Source organism: Pygocentrus nattereri, chromosome 13 (assembly GCF_015220715.1).
Source record: "Pygocentrus nattereri isolate fPygNat1 chromosome 13, fPygNat1.pri, whole genome shotgun sequence".
NCBI lineage: Eukaryota > Metazoa > Chordata > Actinopteri > Characiformes > Serrasalmidae > Pygocentrus > Pygocentrus nattereri.
The window spans coordinates 14,102,024-14,120,746 of NC_051223.1; the positions used below are offsets into that span (position 1 = coordinate 14,102,024).

Consider the following 18,723-nt stretch of genomic DNA (forward strand, 5'->3'; position numbering starts at 1 on the left):
ACTTGTTTTAAGGACATTACATCAAAGTTGGATCAGCCTGTAGTGTCTTTTTCCACTTTAATTTTTTGTCTGACTCCAAATCCAGGACTCCATTGGTTAATAAATTTGATTTCCATCGATGATTTTTATGTGATTTTGTTGTCAGCACATTCAACTTTGTACAGAACAAAGTATTCTATGAGAATATTTCATTCATTCAGATCTAGGATGTGTTATTTGATTGTTCCCTTTATTGTTTTGAGCTGTGTGTGTGTGTGTGTGTGTGTGTATATATATATATATATATATATATATTGTTCATACACTTAAAGATTTGTTAATGCTTCTTGTATTGGGTGTATGATTCTTGAAAGAAAAATCTTTAATTTGCATTAAACTTAATGGAAGGTTTATTTTTAGTGGAAAGATCAAGATATTCTTGAAAGCATTCTTCACACTTAATGTTATACCATTAAAGATCTACAGATTAATCACTCATATGGATATGTTAGCACAAACCTAGCACTTAAGCCTGAACGCTTTAATTTGCTTTATGTTAATATAGGATGCAAGATACCTCCTCTAAACTTGAGCTCACTAACTGGTTGGCAAACATCCACCCAGGGTCTTTCATCTGCAGGTTCATTACAGAAAGATTGCTTACTGTTAATTTTCTAGGGACAGACTGTAAGTGAGGATTAGCTATTGTTGAAGTTTACTAATAGATCATGATATCAATTTTAGCACTGTTCAGATGTTCATCGCAGAAAAGGAAAAAATAGCCCAGTCAGTTAAACTGAAATTTCTAATATTACTAGTAGCTACCAAGCTAGTTAAAGTTGTGTACATACTTGATAACACTGAAGCTTTTACCTTTGGACTTTTTTAAAGAGTGTAACATGGTCTTGCTCCTGAGTACCTGCAAGACCTTATTTCTCATTATGAGCCATCATGACCACTCAGATCACAGAGTGCTGGCTTATTAATAGTCCCCAGAATTCAGAAGGTTTCAGCTGGGGGAAGAGCTTTTTCTTATAAAGCCCCCAAACTCTGGAATGATCTTCCAGAAACTGTTCGGGACTCAGACACAGTCTTATTCTTTAAGACTAGGCTGAAAACTCACTTGTTCAGTTTAGCTTTTGGTAGCTAATGTTCCCCCTTAGATAAAGGCAGCAGATCCAGGGGTCCATGGACACAGGGAATTATAGTAAACTGAGACGCTGGTGCTGTCGTCCCGCTGCTCGCACGTGGTCACCCAGGTTTGTGGATGGTGGAGCGGAGGGATGCCGAACTGTTTCAGAGTGCTGCCGTGTCTGTGTGTCCTTCTGGTTCTCTCCTTTTAGCTAAGCTGTCATAGTCAGATCTGCCGGAGTCGTTAGCCACACTCTGTAAATGTTTACATTCCCTGTTTATGTACAAACGGATAGAATAAAACTAATTCCATTTACCTGCTTTCTTTCCGAGTATACAATTCACCCATATGTCCGGCTGGACACTGAAGGACGACTGACTGCTGAGCCCTCCTGCTACCCACTTCAGGCCAGCTGCCCATGCCCCAGCTGCCACCACCTGCCTTGGACGAGCTGCCCACCCTACGCTGATGTTCTCATAGACTCCTAGTTATTCCTAATACCAATATTACTGCTATTAATATTAGTAATATAATCAATTGTAGGTAGTTTGACCAGAGGAGGATGGGTCCCCCCTGGTGAGCCTGGTTCCTCCAAAGGTTTCTTCCTCAGTTCTGAGGGAGTTTTTCCTTGCCACTGTTGCCACTGGCTTGCCCACCAGGGGGTTTCTGTACATTCTTAGTCCTGTTGAATCTTTGTCTTTTCCGAAATTCTGTAAAGCTGCTTTGTGACAACATCCGTTGTAAAAAGCGCTATACAAATAAATTTGATATGATTTGGTTTGTAACTTATTTCATTTTCTGGGTGACACAGTACCTGGACTGGATCCAGTGGAGGTCAGGTCAGATGCAGGCTGTTCTGAAATCATATTAAAATCATATTATCATCACTGCCACTAAATGCTTCACAGGAACTGTAATGCAATGCACACTTCCCCAGCTGGAATGAAAATGTTGTAGCACTCACAGCTATTAAAAGAAACAGCTTTCGCATAGGGCATCGTGGTTTATTTTCCATCTGTTGTCGACAAAACAGCCACTCCATACATAAGTGGAGTTTTTCCTGTAACAGCTCACTCTAAACCCAGCTCATGTCTCTCACTCTCTCTCTCCCCCTCCCCATCAACTCTCCACACATAAACACACCCTCTCGAATTAAAGTCAATAGCACAAAGGAACCAAGACCAATTAATGATGCAGAAAACAATCTGCAGCATAAAAAACTGTCCTTTTCATACAGTGGTAGCTTCTATTAGCAGATGGTTCTGTAAGTGTACCAGTGGCAGATGATGATTTGTTTTTCCCACAAACACCTTTTATTCACAAGCTCTTTCTCTTTCTGATAAATATTGCAGCTCTTTCTGTACTCTTTCCAGCTCTGATGGTCCTTCTTCCTCTTCTTCCTTTTTCACTTCAGCTCCATCTGTGAATACATATTATGATCATTATGACATAAACAATGGAATCAGAGTGAGACATCTCTACTGCAACAGTGAGGTTTTAGAGAAAATAGGGAAATATATGTTGCCTAGATGACTGTATGTCCAAAGGGTTGTTATTGTTAGTGTAGACCATGAGCAACAGAGCTTTTTTATTTCCTGCTGGAAATGTATGCCCCTCTTTGTCCATTTACAAAAATCTGTTGTACAACTTTTTAAAGTTTCACACATGAAGAAATTCACTTGTGTGAATGTTGTATTCAATTGTATGAAAGTTTTATTGATTTAAGGAAAATAAGTGTTCATTCTTTCTATATGAGAAGTAGAAAATCTTGACTGAGAACAAAGTCTCTTTTGTCCATTGGTGTATAGACCAATTTGAGAGTTTACTGTAACTTGTTACTCAAAACTTCTGTATAAGTCTATAAACTCACTTCAATGTCTTTCATTAATCAAAAAACAGAGCTAAGTTAACTGTCAGATTGACCAATACAACAAAATTCAACCAGAGAAGCAAATGTACAATTATAGTACCCTCTCCATGGATCACCACCGTATCGTGGTGGAGGGGTTTGCGTGCTTGAATGATCCTAGGAGCTATGTTGTCTGGAGCAAAAGCTCCTGGTAGGGTCTCCCATGGCAAACTGGTCCTAGGTGACAGGTCAGACAAAGTGTGATCCATAATAACCCCTATGAAACGACAAAAACAGGACTTGTGTACCCTGCCCGGAACAGGGTTACCGGGGCCCCGAGCGTCTGGTGGCCGGGCATTTACTCATGGTGCCCGGCCGGGCCCAGCCTGAAGGAGTTACATGAGTCCCCCATCCCATCGACCCACCACCAATGGGAGGGGCAGTAGTAGGGGTTCGGTGCTTTGTGGATCGGGCAGTGTCCGAAGGCGTGAGCCTTGGCGTTCTGATCCTCGGTTGCTGAAACTGGCTTTTGGAACTTGGAACGTTACCTCACTGGCGTGGAAGGAGCCTGAGTTGGTGCGCGAGGTTGAGAGATACCGGCTAGATATAGTTGGGCTCACCTCAACACACAGCTTGGGTTTTGGGTCCAATCTCCTTGAGAGGGGCTGAACTTTATTCTTTTCTGGAGTTGCCCATGGTGAGAGGACGGCGGGCAAGTGTGGGCTTTCTCATAGCCCCTCGACTCGGTGCCTGTATGTTGGGGTTTTCTCCGGTGGACGAGAGGGTAGCTTCCCTACGCCTTCGGGTTGGGGAACGGGTCCTGACTGCTGTCTGTGCTTATGCACCGAACAGCAGTTCAGAGTACCCAGCCTTCTTAGAGTCCTTGGGAAGGCTGCTTGAAAGTGCTCCTCCTGGAGACTCTATTGTCCTACTAGGGGACTTTAACGCTCATGTGGGCAATGACAGTGAGACCTGGAGGGGTGTGATTGGGAGGAATGGCCTCTCTGATCTGAACCTGAGTGATGTTCAGTTTTTGGACTTCTGTGCAAACCACAGTTTGTCCATCACGAACACCATGTTTGAACACAAGGATGTCCATAAGTGCACATGGCACCAGGACACCCTAGGCCGCAGTTCAATGATTGACTTTGTAGTCGTTTCATCGGACTTACGGCCATGTGCTTCGGGAGTACGGGGTACATGGCTCTTTGCTACGAACCATTCAGGCCCTGTACAAACAAAGCTGGAGTTTGGTTCGCATAGCCGGCAGTAAGTCAGACTCGTTCCCAGTGAGAGTTGGACTCCGTCAGGGCTGCCCTTTCTATTCATAATTTTTATGGATAGAATTTCTAAGCGCAGTCAGGGGATGGAGGGTGTCCGGTTTGGTGACCTCAGGGTCATATCGCTGCTGTTTGCAGATGATGTGGTCCTACTGGGGACATCAGGCCGCGAACTTCAGCTTTCGCTGGATCGGTTTGCAGCCGAGTGTGAAGCGGCCGGGATGAGAATCAGTACCTCTAAATCCGAGACCATGGTTCTCAGGCAGAAAAGGGTGGAGAGCCCTCTCTGGGTCGGGGATAGGCTCTTGCCTCAAGTGGAGGAGTTCAAGTATCTCGGGGTCTTGTTCACGAGTGATGGTACAAGGGAGCGGGAGATTGACAGGCGGATTGGTGCTGGGTCAGCAGTGATGCGGGCTCTTTACTGGTCTGTTGTGGTAAAGAAAGAGCTGAGCCATAAGGCAAGGCTCTCGATTTACCGGTCGATCTACGTTCCCACCCTCACCTATGGTCATGAGCTTTGGGTAATGACCGAAAGAATAAGATCGCAAATACAAGTGGCCGCAGGGTGTCTGGACTCTCCCTTACAGATAGGGTGAGAAGTTCAGTCATCCGAGAGGGACTCGGAGTAGAGCCGCTGCTTCTTCACGTCGAGAGGAGCCAGCTGAGGTGGTTCGGGCATCTGGTTAGGATGCCTCCTGGACGCCTCCCTCGGGAGGTGTCACAGGCAAGTCCACCCGGGAGGAGATCCCGGGGAAGACCCAGGACACGCTGGCATGACTATATCGCCCAGCTGGCCTGGGAGCTCCTCGGAATCCCCCTTGGAGAGCTAGTGGAAGTGGCTGGGGAAAGGGAGGTCTGGGCCTCATTGCTTAGGATGCTGCCCCCGCGACCCAAACCCCGGAGAAGCGGAAGATAATGGATGGATGGATGGATGGATGGGCAATTATAGTACTTAGTGTGTTATGCTGTAGTGTGCTAGTCCTTATCCACTAATTATGCTCATGGCCACATGCAATTGGCAGGGCCTTTTATGATCTATGCATATAATTTGTCATTTACATATACATAAAAATATCTACAACTAAATACATTTTCACACTTATTGCTTACTTTGTGAAAACGAACATTCAACAAAACCTGAGAGACAAAGGCTTCCTAAGAGAAAAAAAGAGGGATCCATGAAAGGGAGCTGGTTCGTGCCAGATTTTGAGAAGTATGTAATACCACTAAATACTGATACTAATCAATCGCCATTGCTCATCATTCTCATGTAACAGAGCTAACGTTACCTCCATCACCTCAAGGTCCCTGTGTTATCCTAACGTTACTACCTGCTTACGTACTACGCTTTCCTGCTCAGTCTGTCCCTCGGCTTCCCTTTCAAAAGCCTGCATCTTTGGCTGCTCCTCTCCTTGTTTGCTGCTGCTGCTACTGTCTTCACCTACAGAGGACGTGGTGGCTACAGCAGCGAACACGTCTGTGATTTTTACACATTTTGCGGCATCTACACTGAGACTTCAATTTCTTTGCACGTAACTTCTCCGCTCTCTTTCTGCCGCTTGTGTTTCTCCATGCTGCCTCTCCTAACATACGCGCTCAACACTGAACGTAGCGGGAGTTACAGCGGACCACGCAGAGAGAGGGTGGGGCCGCTTTCGTCCTATATCCTGATTGGTTCAGTCCACTGTCTATATGGAAGATGGGCCAATGGGCCGCCCCCTCTAAATTGTGGGCCGGTCTCTTAAAAAAAAAGGGAAGAAAAAAAAATCCAACAGCATCGGCCCCTCAGGACTGTCGGCCCACCGGGAAAATGCCCGGTACGCCAGATTACCAGTCCAGCCCTGGCTGCAGTTCACAACAAGGAAAAGACACAACGTCGTTCAGAGTTACATATTCAAACAAGAATGGATTATGGAATGACTTTCAACACATGACAGGCAGTAGTCCTTCAGTGTCAGTTTTATGTTGTTTGCATGTTTGTCATGGTGTGTACGGTGCTTGTAAGAGGTGGTCTGATTTGTTCCTTACTGTTTTGAATGCATTTCCATAGTCAAATTCTGCTGGAAAAGAGCAGGGCTGACTTAAACAGTGGATGCTTTTTATGTTATTTTGTTTTGTTTTTGTTTTATTTTCTTTACTGAGACAGTAGCAGACTGTTATTTTGAATTTTCTCTAGAAAATTGATGCAAATTCTTCACGCATCAAAAACTGTTCATCCCTTGATGGTTTTCCGCACTATTTTCTATCACTACTGTAATTTTTCTAACATGGGTTGGAATTAGTTAGATGTGCTCAGTTCCATGTAGAATTGGTATAGATGTTTTTTTTTTCTAAAGCTTCTATTCAAGTATATACTTTTACTCTCTTGGTTCATTTCCTAGATTGCTCACACATATCAGCTTTCAACATTTTATTTTAGACCAAACGGATCCGAAAAGAGAAGAGCAGCACCCAACAAATTTCAGTTTTTCAGTATTCTGATAGATGCATTAAGATATTCTATTGCAGTTCTATAAGTAACACAGGACTTAAAAACATTATTTTCTAGGCTACTTTTACTTCTGCCCGAGTCATTATATCTTGTAAGAAAATGTATTTTCACCTGCGTGTATGTTTTATGATTAATTGTGTTATTTGTGCACTGTATGCATCTTTAGACAGCATTTAAAATGAACAACGATGTAGCAATTTGTCTTTCTTGTTTTTCTTGTTTAATTTTCAACAAACCAAATAGATGTTTTATGCAGCATTAACAAACTGTCCTTTTCATACAGTGGTAGCTTCTATGAAAAGATGGTCCTGTAAGTGTACCAGTGGCAGATGATTCCTGTGTTTTTTCCACGATGATGGTTTGTATTCACAAGCTCTTTCTCTTTCTCTGACAAATATTGCAGCTCTTTCTGTACTCTTTCCAACTCTGATGTGAACATGATGTGCCAATTTGTCTTTCCTGTTTATCTGATCAGTGTAGATGTGCTGTTATATGATGATTCGCTGAAAATGCTGCTTGAGATGTGAATGTGGCTTGGATCAGAGTGATCTCATCAGATATATTATTTTCTGTTTTGCTGTTGAGCCCCTTAAGCTTTAAACGAGTTTCATAGCAGGTACACTCTTAAAAATTATGGTTCTCAACTCAAAGAACCCTTTGCATAATTAACAACCCTTGAATAATAAACACTTTTTTTGGTACTATATGAAACTCTTTTTGCTAAGAGTATACCAAGTATTGAATAGTATATACTAAATCATTTAAAGTAGTTTCTAGATATGTAAAAATGTGTCATGTGTCAAAAATTTGTAATGTTTTGGTCTGAGGGTCAACTGTTATGAATTGGAATGTTTTAATATCAATCAAAAAACACATTCAGGCTATAAACAGCTTGGTGTATTGTTTTCATTGTCTGTATCCCACTATTATTTAAGTAATATGTATTCAGCATATTTTTATCATTAGTGAAGATCCCTGATTAAGTGATTTTCTCAGATTTTATACAATATTCTTTCTCAAGTAAATATTGAATGGTAAATCTTGAGGTTTATAACTCAAAAATAAGCCTGCAGTTTAAAGGGTTAAGCCTATTGGAAATATCAGCAGTGCATGGCAGAAACATGCATGGTGCAATTCGGCCAGTGCCTTTTCCTCTGCCTGGTCTCTAGAGGTCAGTCTTGGTTGAGTCCCCAGGCAAAGGCATCACGTGGCCGAGTTGGAGCAAACTGCTGAACAGACTGCACGCCAAGCACACTGAAATATTAACCAGCAGACTAATGACTGCAGGCCCATAGCTCACACTGCTACAGACACAGCACAACACAGACTTCTTAAAACAATTGTTCAGTCAAGAATCAACACAACTGTCCCCCAAACGTAATGAATCAGCCTTGACATGTGGTTGTTTGCTTACGCTGCAGCTATGAGGCTAATGTAACAAGAAAAATCTTATAGCTGCCAGGTTAGCATTGCTCAAACTACATTTGCAAAGTATCACACATTTTGTTTCATTCATGTTGATTTTTTAAATAATGTCAAAAAGACTTGCTTGTGTGACACTCCTCTTCTTCTTCTTTCGGCTGCTCCCTTTAGGGGTCGCCACAGCGGATCATCTGCCTCCATCTTGCCCTATCCACTGCCTCCTCTACTTTTACACCAACCATCTCCAAGTCCACCTTCACTACATCCATAAACCTTCTCTGAGGTCTACCTCTTCTCCTTCTACCCGGCTGCTCCATCTCCAACATTCTTTGACCAATATATATCCACTATTCCTCCTCAACATATGTCCAAACCATCTCAACCTGGCCTCGCTGGCTTTATCTCCAAACTGCTCCACCTTCACTGTCCCTCTGATCTGCTCATTTCTAATCTTGTCCATCCTTGTCACTCCCAACGAAAATCTCAGCATCTTCATCTCCGCCACCTCCAGCTCAGCCTCCTGTCTTTTAGACAGAGCCACAGTCTCCAAACCATACATCATAGCAGGAGGCACTACTGTCTTGTAAACCTTCCCTTTCACTCTTGCTGCTATCCTTCTGTCACACATCAGCCCTGACATCCGTCTCTACCCACTCCATCCTGCCTGCACCCTCTTCTTCACCTCTTTTCTACACTGTCCATTGCTCTGGATGGTTGACCCAAGATATTTGAAGTCATCCACCTTTACGACCTCTACTCCTTGCATCTTCCCCTTTCCACCTGCCTCCCTCTCTATCACACACATGTATTCCGTCTTGTCTCTACTGACCTTCATTCCTCTCCTCTCCAGTGCAAACCTCCACCTCTCCAGATTCTCTCCCACCTGCTCTCTAGTCTCACCACAGATTACAATGTCATCTGCAAACATCATGGTCCATGGAGCCTCCTGCCTGACATCATCTGTCAACCTGTCCATCACCATTGCAAACAAGAAGGGGCTCAAAGCTGATCCCTAATGTAACCCTACATTCACCTTGAAACCATTTGTCACTCCAACTGCACACCTCACCACTGTCTCACTATCTTCATACATGTCCTGCACCACTCTAACATACTTTTCAGCTACACCTGACTTTCTCATACTATACCACAGTTCCTCTCTTGGCATCCTATCATATGCCTTCTCTAGATCCACAAAGACACAATGTAGCTCCTTCTGACCTTCTCTGTACTTCTCTACCAACACTCTGAATGCAAAAATTGCATCTGTTGTACTCTTTCTGGGCATGAAACCAAACTGCTGCTCACTGATCTGAACCTCTCGCCTTAGCCTTGCTTCAACAACTCTTTCCCCTACCTTCATGTGGCGCATCAACTTTATACCTCTGTAGTTACTGCAGCTCTGCACATCACCCTTGTTCTTAAAAATGGGGACCAGTACACTACTTCTCCACTCATCAGGCATCCTCTCACTCTCCAGGATTTTGTTAAACAACCTGGTTAAAAAGTCCACTGCCTTCTTCAATACCTCCACATGTATGTCATCTGGACCAACTTGGACCTTGGACCAACTGGACCTTTCCATTCTTCATCCTTTTTAAAGCTGCCCTCACTTCCACCTTACCAATTCTCTGCACTTCCCGATCCACTATCTCTCCCCCCATTGTCCTCCTCTCTCTCTCTTGTTTTCCTGATTCATTAGTTCTTCAAAGTACTCCTTCCATCTACTCAACGCTCACTGTTCACTCACTAGTACATTTCCCTCTCTATCCTTTATCAGCCTAACCTGCTGTACATCCTTTCCAGCTCTATCTCTCTGTTTACAAGTCCTTTACTCCTTCTTTACTGTCCAGCCTCTCATACAGCTCATCATAGGCCTGAGCTTTGCATTTGCCACCATTCTTTTCACTATGCGACTAGCCTCACAGTACTCCTGCCTACTTCCTTCATCTCTCTGGTTATCCCACTTTTTCTTACCTGCCTTCTTCTTCTGAATACTCTCCTGGATTTTCTCATTCCACCACCAACTGTCTCTTCCTCTTCTTTGTTTCTAATCTCATTCTACAGACAACCACCCTATGCTGAATTGCTACACTTTCCCCTGGTACCACTTTACAATCTCCAATCTCCTTTAGGTGGCATCTCCTGCTAAGGATATAATCCACCTGTGTGCACTTCCCTCCACTCTTGTATGTCACCCTGTGTTCTTCCCTCTTCTGAAAATACGTGTTCACCACAGCCATTTCCATTCTCTTTGAAAAATCTACAACCACTGGTCTTGCACACCATACATACCCAGCACTTCTTCATCCCCTCTGTTCCCTTCACCAACAAGTCCATTGAAGTCTGCACCAATCACTAATCTCTCCTCTCTAGGGACACCATCTACCACTTCATCCAACTTACTCCAAAATTCCTCTTTTTCCTCTAACTGACAACCAACCTGTGGTGCATATGAACTGACCACATTCAAAATTACACCATCAACCTCCAACTTCAGGCTCATGATCCTGTCTGACACTCTCTTTACATCCAGAACACTTTTCACAAGCTGTTCCTTTAGGATTATGCCTACTACATTTCTCTTCCTCTCTACACCATGATAGAACAGTTTGAATCCACCTCCAATGTTCCTGGCCTTGCTTCCTTTCCATCTGGTCTCCTGGACACACAGAATATCAACCTTCCTTCTCTCCATCATGTCTGCAAGCTCTCTGCCTTTACCAGTCATTGTCCCTATGTTCTACTCTAACCTCCACACTCCTGCCTTTCCTTCTCTCTCACTGCCTTCTAACCCGCCTTCCTCCTCTCCTCTTTGATGGTCTTCGACCTACAGTAGTCCAATTTCCACCGGCACCCTACTGGTCAACAGCACCGCAGGCGGTCGTTGTTAACCCGGGCCTCGACCGATCCGGTATGGCAATCATATTTGTGATCCGCATGATAGTTTTGGCACCGGAGGTTTAATGCCGGATGCCCTTCCTGATGCAACCCTCACCATTTATCCGGGCTTGGGACCGGCACCAGAAGTACACAAAGTACACCCCTAATGGCTGGACACAGTGATCTGTAAAATTAAAACAGTAGCAGCAGCTGCTCTCGCTGTCTTGAAACCTGAATTATGTTTGTACTTTTATTTGTTTATTTTTTTCTTTAATGTAGTGTCAGTATATGTTTGTGATGATTCTTAATTAAATGGAGTCAGTGACTTCTCTCAGTCCTCATGCAGTGTAGTAAATATTGAGGTTTATAACTCAACAATAAGCATGCAGTTATGTGAGTATGGCAGAGACTCAGAAGAGTGAGAGTGCATTCATGTATGTAGAGTACTGTACGAAACGAGCAACAATTCATTGATTTAATTTTCAAAAATTCCATTATGTACAAGTCATTCATTTTCAGTATCAGAAAAAAACAGAGAAAACATATTTTAACAGAAAATTACACAGACGCCTCAACAACTAAATATGACTTTTTTTCAGTATTTAGTGTGTTCAGCCTTTGCTTTTATTAGTTTCCTTTTTTAGAGAGACTTGCTTTCAAATTTTCCAAGTAATCCAAAGTTCAGCCTTAGAAGTTGGTTGCATTTTGTGTATGTCTATGTGTATGTGTATGTGTGTGTGTATGTGTATATATATATATATATATATATATATATATATATATATATGTGTGTGTGTGTGTGTATGTATGTGTGTATATATACACATATGTGTGCTCTTAAGTGGCCAGTCCATTTTTCTGAGATCACCAGCAGCTCCTTTGATTTGGCAGTTGTTAGATATATATATATATATATATATATATATATATATATATATATATATATATATATATATATATGCAAGTGGATCATTTTATATGTAATCTCCCCACAAACTTAAAAAATAAGTTCTTGAAGGGTTCTTCTAGTAAAGAGTATGATTCTCTATAGAACCATGAACAATTAAAAAAGCCTTTGCATGATTAAAGGGTTCTTTGCCTCGTGAAAGGGCTTTTCAGATTGACGGAGAATGTGCTGTATATGGTTCCATATAGAACCTTACGATAAAGCACCTAGATAGCACCAGAAAGGGTTCTTTTATTGTTACGATGTCAAGCCTGTGACAATAGAAGAACCTTTTCTGTATTATGTAGAACCCATTTCATGTACAGCACATTCTCCATCAACCTGAAGAACACTTTCATTATGCAAAAGGTTTCTTTGTGTTTTCATGGTTCCATACAGAACCACTTTCTTTACTAAAGAGCCCCTGAAGAACCATCTTTTTTGAGTGTGTAATATTTCTAAAATAACTGACTGGAAATTGAATAAATGAAGGGTGTATAAACATTTAACAAGAGTAAATGTGACAGTAACACAAAATAAAAAATTATAATAAAATAAATATAAAAATAAAATCTATCTATGTCCTTATGTTCATTGGTTGCTCATTCTTCTTTCTTTTTTCATCACTTCTACCTTCTCCATTGAACCTTTTTTTCCCTCATAGGTTGCACACAGTGTGAGCTGTCCTTTCTTAGCAGTTGACACATGTGCCAAATGTGACAGTCTGACATCATCTCATTGGGAGGAGGGAGGGGGTCAGTCAGGCCAACCAAGAAACAGCATAGAGTCTACACACTGGATTGCTAGAGTGTGTCACGAGCTTTTGATTCATGTTCAGTGTGTATTGTGCAGGAGATTAAAACTCTGATCCAGTTATTAGATTTGATTATGATTTTTAGGAAATTATTCAGTGCACCATGATATTGCATTCAATTTGATTATTTTGGTATGATTCTTTACAGAAGTGGAATATAGAGAATAAAATCAATTCACCAAGTTTTACTTTCTAAGCACATAAATTTTGAAAAGTGTCACATTTCAATAAGGCCAACCCTGCATTTTAATGTAATAGATTAAAATTCTAATATCCTTCAAACTTCAAGTTGATGGATCATGGTGCAGTGGGACATGTTTACAGCTCTATATGATGCTGACCTTCTGTACTTGTGTTGCACTTGAATTTTTTTTCTCGACTCTCTCTGCTCTGATCAGCTAAGCCAACCCAACATTGGCACTGCCTGCTCATGTTTTTTAAAGGCCATCATCATGGTTTTGAGAAATGATATTGTTGCTGTCATTCTTTCCCTCTTGTGATTCACACTTCCGTCACCCCTAATTATAGTAAAATGTCTCATAATGTTCCAGATTTTCATTCATTCCATTTGTTTCAGTAAATACAGAAAATTATAAGGAGCAAATGTGGTAGATCTCTTCTGTGGAGGAGCTGAGTGCAAAATCACTGCAGATACACAAAGCATGTGTGTGTGTGTGTGTGTGTGTGTGTGTGTGAGTGTGAGTGTGTTTAGCAAATGTGCTGTTTGGCTTTTCCTGGAGACTTAATTGGCTATGACTTAATTGGCTATGACGTCTTCAGTTTGCGAGCAGGAGCGTATGTGTGTGTTAGTGTGAGTGTATAGAGTTCTCTCTCTCTCTTTCTCTCTCTCTCTCTGTCTCTGTCTTTGTTAAAAGGAATTACGTTTCTTTCATTACATTTCTTTCATTGAATTACAGTTCATTGCCAAATCAATGAAATTAGTTTTTAATATTAATTGTGATATTGAAAATAAATAAAGAAGAGAAAACATGCATATAAGTGTCAATACATATTAACACACAACACTGCACACATATCTTTAAACATACAGTATTGTGTAAAAGTCAGAGACTACCCAACAGCAATTAAGCACAAGTTATGCAAATATGTATATTTTGATGTGAAGAAATGAAGTAGAACCAAATCATTTAAAACTCATTTAGTGATGTTGAGGTCTGGGCTCTTAAGTGGCCAGTCCATTTTTCTGAGATCACCAGCAGCTCCTTTGATTTGAAATAGATAGATAGACAGATAGATAGACAGATAGATAGATAGATATATAGATAGACAGACAGACAGACAGATAGATAGATAGATATATAGATAGACAGACAGACAGACAGATAGATAGATAGATAGATAGATAGATAGATAGATAGATAGATAGATAGATAGATAGATAGATAGATAGATAGATAGATAGATAGATAGATACTATTGATTTAAATTTAGCAACCAGTAACACACACAGAACACTATACACTAACTGTAAATGGGTGTAGACATATAAGAAGAATAAATAGACCAGATCCTATCTACAGGTATATATACAAATAGAAGAAAAAAATACCACAGACTGTGATAATATCTATAACCTGAGATGAGAGATGCAGTGCAATAATGACTGTACCAAAATTTACAGATGACGGCATATAATGTCCACAGAATGAATACATAAATATGTGCATATATTGTACCCAATAAAGTGTCCAGATGTGCAAGATGTGCAATGAGCTACGCAGAAAGTGCAAGATGTGCAGCACGCTGTCTATATGTGCAGATGATTTGGCAGTTGTTATCATTTTATGTCTTTATGTACTTTTAACCATGTTAACAGAAAATGAAACAGATGCTTTAACAATTAAAATCAATAAAAGGTTATAGTCAAAAAGAAGGAAATTTGCAAACCAAATAAAGAAGCTGCTGGTGTTCTTGGGACAATGGACTCCAGACCTCAGCATCACAGAATGTGTTTGCATTTACTTGCACAAACTAACCTTTGGAGGCGTGGAAAAAATGCAAAGACTGAACATACGAGGTGTGGAAAAATAATCCTGTAGATTTCTTTGAAATACTGAAAGCATGTCTGCTCAAAGGAGTGAAAGTTGTAATAAAAGCACAGGTTAGATATTTAGAATACTGAAAAATGTTTATTATATTAAGTTCTCGAGGCTTCTGTGTATTTTTCTGTTCAGTGTGATTTCTGCTTTTTTCCCTAGCACATAAAAATAAATTATTTGTACTTAATGGCTGTTTTGACTGGAAATTGAATAAATGAAGGTTAGTCTCTAACTTTAGCATGATAATATATATCTGTGACTTGATTCCTTCTAGACAAACACAAAGACAGACATTCATGATGGACTAATTTCTGCTTGTTTGTCTTATACAAGCTTTGCATGAAACCAGTGTTAAGTTCCTAGATAGAGATTCTTTCTTCTTTGCTCTGTAGTACAGCATCCACCTTACTTCCCCAGCTAAAATTTGTTGAGCCTGCATATGTAAGTGCATTTGTATGCTGCTTGACTGTGGAAATGTTGGTTTGACTACTGAGCAAACACGTCTTTCTTTGCAGTGACGTTGTTAAACTGCTGGCTGAATCTGCATTATAGGATCACAGGTAAGCGACTCTCTTAAGACTCTGAGTTTCATCCTATCAGCTCCTAAGGCAAAATAGACCCATTTTTTGAGCAAACACTTGCTTATTTACTCAACGCATTGTGGAAAAAGCACAGAAGAAACTGGATATGGATGCATTTAGTAGATGTAAAGTTACTGAGTGTAACTCATCTGTTGCAGCTCCCCTTTACCTCACCATCAAAGGAAAGAGACCACCATAGGATTACCTTTGATCAAAAATTATTTCATTATTTTATAACCATTCTTAGAACAGCAGTGGCGCAAACATAGTAGAGGCAAGAAAGTGTGTGTATAGTACTGTGAATATACAAGGCTGAGATTCTTACATACCTCAACTGCTGAGTTGAGAATAGTCCACTAACCAAATAATTCAGCCAGAAACCACTCCTGTCATCAAAAACAGACTACCGATTAAGACCAAGTGGATAACTAACACAGGAAAAGATAAGCCATGTACTCTTAACTGTGAACTTACAAGGCAGACCAACAAAGTAGGAGGGTCAAAATAAATGGCCAGTAAGTGTAAACAGTGTTGTTACTGATGTGTTGAGAATGGTCCACCTCCCAAAAAAGATCTAGTCAGTGCTGGTCCTATGTTGGTACACTGATGGACAGGGCCATGGGTGATAAACTGTGCAGTAACTGATGGGCTCAATATCTGTAAACCTACGAAGTGCATCTATATATTTCTGGTAGGGTGACCAGTGAATGTAGCAACAAGGTGTACCTAATGAACTGGCAGTGTATGTATTTGTAAGCATAAGTCAGTTTTTCTATAATCAGCCTTCTGTCTGTGTGTCTGATGGAGTGTGATCAGAGCATGCCTTAAATCTCTCAACTCTAACCCACTTCATTCTGTCTGATCAACTTGCACACACACACAGAGACAGCAGCAGCAGACCATTTAGAACCACGATTACAGAAGACACTACACCACTTCTTATTTTCTGGTACTGATATTGAAACCTTGAGTATGATCTGATGCCATGCTGATATTTTTTTTCTTTAAAAACTACTAAATATTACAATGAGCTATTTTCAATTGCTGCACTTTGCTTTAGAATAGTATAAGGAAACTATAAGGAAGCTAGATGAGCAGCTAATAGTAAGCATACTCAAACTACTCAAACAGTCTTCTCCTTTCAGGGAGAAATAAACAGCTAACAAAAGGATGCATGAAGGAATTCAAAGCTGGGGTGCTAAAATTTTAAGCAGCATATACATTATATGGGCAAAAGTATTGCAACATCCCTCCTAATTATTGCATTCAGGCATTTCAGCCACACCCATTGCTAACAAGTGAATAAAATTAAGCACATAGCCTTGCAGTGTTGACAGACAAACACTGGCAGTAGCATGGGTCATACTGATTAGCTCATGGACTTCAAACATGGCTCTGCCACAAGTCAGTTTGTGAAATTACTGTCCTGCTAAATCTGCCCCTTGTCAACTGTAAGTGCTATTATTGTGAAATGGGAGCAACAACAGCTTAGCTACAAAATGTTAGGCCACACAAACTCACAGAGCAGGCTGAGAAGTGTTAAAGCACACAGTGCCTATCCTCTGTTGAATCACTCAGTAAAGAGTTCCAAATTGCACAATAAAAATGCACAATGCCAAGTGTCTGCACGCCGCCACTGGAATCTGGAGCAGTGGAAACGTATTCTGTGCAGTGACAAATCACGCTTCTCTATCTGGCAGTCTAATGGATGAGTCTAGGTTTGGCAAATGCCAGGAGAACGATACCTGCCTGACAGTACTGTGCCAACTCTAAACTTAGGCGAAGGAGGCATAATGCTGTGGGTTGTTTTCCAGGGGTTGTCTTAGGCCCCTTAGTTCCAGTGAAGAGAAATCTTAGGTCTTCAGCATACCAAGACATTTTGACCAATTGTATGCTTCCAACTTTGTGGGAACAGTTGGGGAAGTCCCTTTTCTTTTCCAACATGACTGAGCCCCAGGGCACAAAGATCCATAAAGTCATGGTTGGGTGAGTTTGGTGTGGAAGAACTTGACAGGCCTGCACAGAGCTCTGACCTCAACTGCATGAAATCTTTGGGTTGAACTAGAACGGTGATTGTGAGCCAGGCCCTCTCATCCACCATCAGTGTCTGACCTCATAAATACTCTTGTGGGAAGATTTCTACAAAATCTTGGAAACCGTTGTAGTTGCAAAAGGAGGAACCAACTCCATATTAATGCCTGTGGATTTAGAATGGGATGTCATAAAACTCTTGTAGTTGTAATGTAAAGGAGTCCCAGTATTTTTGACCATATAATGTATGTGACATGAACAATGGCATAATTTTTTCTTTAGATATTTGCGATGATTTATATTAAGTTGTACCCAGACATTGGGCCTAAATTTCTTCTTGAGAAAGGTCCTAAGAAAAAGCAAGGTTCATGACGTGTTCTTGAACCGCAGAACTGTTTTCACCTTTGTGCTCTTGAGTATGTGTAGATTCTGAGGTGAATATGCATAAAAGTGAAAACGGCATAAATGGGTTTTAAGAAGAAATTTCTTAAGAACAGTTGGTGAATGAGGCCCATTCTCTTTACATGATCATGTTTGGACTACTAACACCGTGACATTGCATAATATCAGTGTGTGCTATTTCAGACTAGATTTGTTACAGGATTGGATAGAATTAGTTCTTTTTTGCCCTCCGATATCCAATCCATTTCCATCCAGTCCATCAGATCAGTGCCATCCTTAACCACAATTTCTGTGTGTGAGTGTGTGTGTGGTTATCTAATGTCTGTCTGATTCATCTCAGCACTGCACTACTTCCCCATCCCTTCACTCACTCACTCCCCTTATGAATTGCAGCACAGTGTTCATTCTCACTTACACACACTCTCTCTCCACTCTGACGCAGTAACAGTGAGACTCCTGCTCAGCCTCTCCAGGGCAGTGTGGAGTGGATTGTGCCTGTAGTACAGCTCCACGCTGCGGCCAAAGAGGAAGCGGAAGGGCAAGCATCTGGCTGCTTACATAACCACACCATACCCTGTATTAACACAGTGAAAAATGATTGTGTGTGTAAGTTAGTGTGCTATTCTGCTTTAGCAGGCAATAAGGCAGGGAAGCACGGTATTACCGATGTGTGTGTGTACACACCTGTTCAAAAGTTTTGAATCATTCCATTAATAATTGTTGTAATTTCATTCAATAATAACAATATAGTGCGAATTGTAACATTTAAAACAATTAAACCACAATGGTATTTTTGTAGTTTATATAATATAAAGTTATTGTCTATATAAAGTAATTTCTTGTCAAGTTATCT

General features: G+C 41.0%; 1 long non-coding RNA gene across 1 annotated transcript; it reads right to left on the reverse strand.

Moving 5' to 3' along the window:
- Positions 1–2,094: 2,094 nt before the first annotated feature.
- Positions 2,095–18,376, reverse strand: LOC108431995. Its single transcript, XR_001858193.2, has 2 exons — positions 18,286–18,376; positions 2,095–2,531 (listed from the first exon to the last, which is right to left on the reverse strand). It is a non-coding gene; the product is annotated as an uncharacterized LOC108431995 (long non-coding RNA).
- Positions 18,377–18,723: the final 347 nt, after the last annotated feature.